This window comes from Brachyistius frenatus, unplaced genomic scaffold (assembly GCF_029030835.1).
Source record: "Brachyistius frenatus isolate BFR_SWC_R1_liver_20210118 unplaced genomic scaffold, ASM2903083v1 Contig_154, whole genome shotgun sequence".
NCBI lineage: Eukaryota > Metazoa > Chordata > Actinopteri > Embiotocidae > Brachyistius > Brachyistius frenatus.
The window spans coordinates 82,855-87,500 of record NW_027210753.1 but is presented as its reverse complement, the minus strand read 5'-3'; the positions used below and the strand labels follow the sequence as shown (position 1 = coordinate 87,500).

Here is a 4,646-nt window from a genome sequence, read left to right as displayed (position 1 = left end):
TTAACTTTGAATGCTGTTGCAACTTCACCCAGATGGAGCCGCTCATCTTCCCAGTCGGTCTGGCTCTTCTCGCAGCACACCTGACTCTTACAGCAGAGCTCGACTTGTGGGTGGCAAGAAACCCGGTTCACCCGTCGTTCAACTGTGACCTGCAAAATCTGGGAGGAGAAACAACTTCGGCTCAAAACACAAGAGTTGTTATTACAGTGATAATCACCCATTCAGTTAAATATTAACAGTATCACCCGTCTATAATCAACAGTTTAGAACTGGTCTGGTCACTTTTTCTTATGGGAGTCTGCTGCTTCACACTCTCTACACACACATAACTAACAGCGTCACCCAACTCCATACATCACTCTATACATCACTCCATACATCACTCTATACATCACTCCGTACATCACTCCGTACATCACTCCGTACATCACTCCATACATCACTCCATACATCACTCTATACATCACTCCATACATCACTCCATAGATCCCTCCATACGTCACTCTATACATCACTCTATACATCACTATACATCACTCTATAGATCACTCCATAGATCACTCCATACATCACTCCATAGATCACTCCATACATCACTCTATACATCACTCCATACATCACTCCATACATCACTCCATACATCACTCTATACATCACTCTATACATCACTCCATAGATCACTCCATACATCACTCCATAGATCACTCCATACATCACTCCATAGATCACTCCATACATCACTCCATAGATCACTCCATACATCACTCTATACATCACTCTATACATCACTCTATACATCACTCCATACATCACTCCATAGATCACTCCATACATCACTCCATAGATCACTCCATACATCACTCCATAGATCACTCTATACATCACTCCATAGATCACTCCATACATCACTCCATAGATCACTCCATACATCACTCCATAGATCACTCCATACATCACTCTATACATCACTCTATACATCACTCCATACATCACTCCATAGATCACTCCATACATCACTCCATAGATCACTCCATACATCACTCCATACATCACTCCATAGATCACTCCATACATCACTCCATAGATCACTCCATACATCACTCCATACATCACTCCATAGATCACTCCATACATCACTCCATACATCACTCCATACATCACTCCATACTACTGTTGACACGCCGTCTCACACTTTCCTCTGTTAACAAAACAACTTTAAAATGGAGGACAACCTATTTTGTTCAGAGTTTTGTACCAGCAGCTCTAAATAAAACACCAGGCAGCTGAATTCTCTGCATCGATAGTGTGTGTGTGTGTGTGTGTGTGTGTGTGTGTGTGTGTGTGTGTGTGTGTGTGTGTGTGTGTGTGTGTGTGTGTGTGTGTGTGTGTGTGTGTGTGTGTGTGTGTGTGTGTGTGTGTGTGTGTGTGTGTGTGTGTGTGCCTGTTTTATGTGCTTTTAGCTTCTTCCTTTCCTGTTAGACATGTCCAGATTGTGAATACAAATTTCCCATCCCGGTGTGATAAAGACCATCCATCCATCTACCGAGGCGCCACGAGTGATGTCACATCCTGTTTGGGTGGTGAGACAGAGATCATTTTTGGCAGCTGTGTCCGAAGTGACGAAAGCTGTCGCGCAAAGCTGTTTGGATGATGAACTCACATCTTGAATCTGTACTGTACTTTATTTTGTGGACGGAGCTGCACTCTGATAAAAAATTCAATTACACCGACACCCAAAACATGTCAGGAATGTGCGCGTGAAGAATCCCTCTATTACCGGCAGCTCGGTGGAGAATCTGCGTGACGGTTTGAGAGGGAGTAAAAAATGGGGAAAAATGCAAAGCCAGTCAAAGAGTTATCTTTTGAGAGTCAAATATTTTCACCACAGACAAACAAGACTCCCATTCAGAGCATTTCTGAACTCCCACACGCCTCCTTGCTCATGCAGACAATCCGAGCACAGCTGAGCACAAAACTCAGTGGGACAAACCCGGAATATTTAGCAGGACTTATTCTGCCAAATACAGTTTTATAGTGAGCTGAACCACCCTGTTCTTCCTCATTACTAATCAATTGATGATCAGCACTGCTGAGCGTTTCTTTCCTGCCCTTTTTTTGGCCGGCTCCGATGTTTAAAAAGCTTCTGTTCCATTTTGTGACTTATTCCATCAATACCGTCGACTCTTCTGTATCTCACGTTGTCTGCCGCTGTTATTTGCTCTGAATACTGATAGTTTGATTCGTAAAAACTGGCGGTTTTTTTGCCTTCGCGATAAGTCAAGCAACAATTTTGTGATTGATTAACCTTGTCCAAAACAGACAGCCGCCGGACTCGTACCTAAATCCTAAACACCTGATTATATATTACCGGTTTGTTTGAGAGCTGATTTAAAAAAAATTGAACTCTTGACCTTTGAGGCCCTGCATGGTACGGCACCGACCGACGGGCCTTTAATGTGAGGGCTCCACCCCCTCAGAGGAACTTCAAATAGGAAGAGTCTCTGATTTATTATAAATCTTACTTTTACAGTGATTTTTTTTTTCTTGATTATTATATCTGTTGCTGAATACAGTGGGGTTTTGTTGTGGTTACTTTTATCCATTGTCTTCTCTTTTACTTTTAACTGTGTTTTTTTCAAATTTCACTTGTTTATATTTGCTTGTTTTCTCTTTTACTCTTTGAAAAGTGCTGTGTAATAAATTTGGTTTTTTTTCAAACAAAAACAGTAAACATCAGCAAAAAAAGGGACAATAGCAAAAGAAATGTAAGAGCCAAAGATTATTTTATCTGAATAACAGCCAAAGAAAGGGAAAACCAAAGGGATTCAGTTTCCTAATATGTAAGACAAGAAAAAAACCAGTAAATTCTCACCTTTGAGAAGTAAAATCATCAGATCTTAAGGGTATTTTTGTGTAAAATGAGTTAATTAGCTTTAAAATAGTTCCTAAATTAATTTTGTGTCAATCAATAATTCCCTGCTGTGCCTCAGCTCAGTATTTTTAATAGTAGTTGTGGGTTAAATCCATAAATCTGGAAGTCAAAAAGCTGAATTTATCACAGCCACAGTTCTTTCTGTGCTTAAATTAATAATCAAATGCATCACTTTATCTGCAGTTTATCATCTCTTCATCCCGGTTTTGTCCAGCTGTCTTGCAGAGGTCCCTCGCCTGCAATGCAGTGGCATTTCTGCTGGACTCTCAGCTGTCTGTGAAGATGCTTTGTGGCAGTGAACCCTGCAGCTGCCCTGCACCCTGCAGCTGCCCTGCACCCTGCAGCTGCCCTGCACCCTGCAGCTGCCCTGCACCCTGCAGCTGCCCTGCACCCTGCAGCTGCCCTGCACCCTGCAGCTGCCCTGCACCCTGCAGCTGCCCTGCACCCTGCAGCTGCCCTGCACCCTGCAGCTGCCCTGCACCCTGCAGCTGCCCTGCACCCTGCAGCTGCCCTGCACCCTGCAGCTGCCCTGCACCCTGCAGCTGCCCTGCACCCTGCAGCTGCCCTGCACTGCGCACGGACACGCAACAGAGGGGGAAACCGCGCTCACTATTTGGCAGGATATTCAGGCTGAGCCGGAGGATACAGCAAAACATGTGCTTTCTGACTGCGGGCTCATTATTTTGCAGGAGCCCCTGTGGAAATTTACACACTGATAATATGTCGGGACGCACACGTTCAGCCAACAGACCAAAGCACGAAACAGAAAACGATGAGGGAAAAAGCTCCGCCGACAAGTCGAACACAAACAGGAAGTGCACACAAACGAGTCCGAGCCGCTGCTAACGTTAGCCGGCTAGCGGCTAATATTTCAGCTCTGTCAAAGTGCTGCCGGCGACAATCACGACCAAACTTCAAACGCGCGTCACTACGGGGTGAGTATGAAAAGGTTCAAGCGATAAGTAAAAGGAGAGGTCATTTACAGCTTCAAAACTCACCTTTGTTTCGCTGTTGGACGAAAGGGATGAAGGATTTTTGACAAGAGCTGTCACTGCACTTCCGGGTTAGACTGTGACGTATGCAGGCGCCCAATAAGCGACTGGCCATGCTGGGATTGTTTTGGTTTTGGGGACTCTGGGATTGTTTTGGTTTTGGGGACTCTGGGATTGTTTTGGTTTTGGGGACTCTGGGATTGTTTTGGTTTTGGGGACACTGGGATTGTTTTGGTTTTAGGGACACTGGGACTCTGGGATTGTTTTGGTTTTTTGGGGACTCTGGGATTGTTTTGGTTTTAGGGACTCTGGGATTGTTTTGGTTTTGGGACGCTGGGATTGTTTTGGTTTGGGGATTGTTTTGGTTTTGGGGACACTGGGATTGTTTTGGTTTTGGGGACTCTGGGATTGTTTTGGTTTTGGGGACACTGGGATTGTTTTGGTTTTGGGGACTCTGGGATTGTTTTGGTTTTGGGGACACTGGGATTGTTTTGGTTTTGGGGACTCTGGGATTGTTTTGGTTTTGGGGACTCTGGGATTGTTTTGGTTTTAGGGACTCTGGGATTGTTTTGGTTTTGGGGACACTGGGATTGTTTTGGTTTTGGGGACTCTGGGATTGTTTTGGTTTTAGGGACTCTGGGATTGTTTTGGTTTTGGGGACTCTGGGATTGTTTTGGTTTTGGGGACTCTGGGATTGTTTTGGTTTTGGGGACTCTGGGATT

General features: G+C 44.4%; 1 long non-coding RNA gene across 1 annotated transcript in view; it reads right to left on the bottom strand.

Annotated features, from left to right (window-relative positions):
- The window catches only part of LOC138631378 (uncharacterized), a 45,485-nt gene extending 41,489 nt beyond the window's left edge, over positions 1-3,996 (bottom strand). Inside the window, exon 1 of the long non-coding RNA XR_011311716.1 lies at positions 3,931-3,996. This is a non-coding gene — a long non-coding RNA (uncharacterized lncRNA). The remainder of the gene's footprint in view (positions 1-3,930) is intronic.
- Between the last annotated feature and the right edge of the window lie 650 nt (positions 3,997-4,646).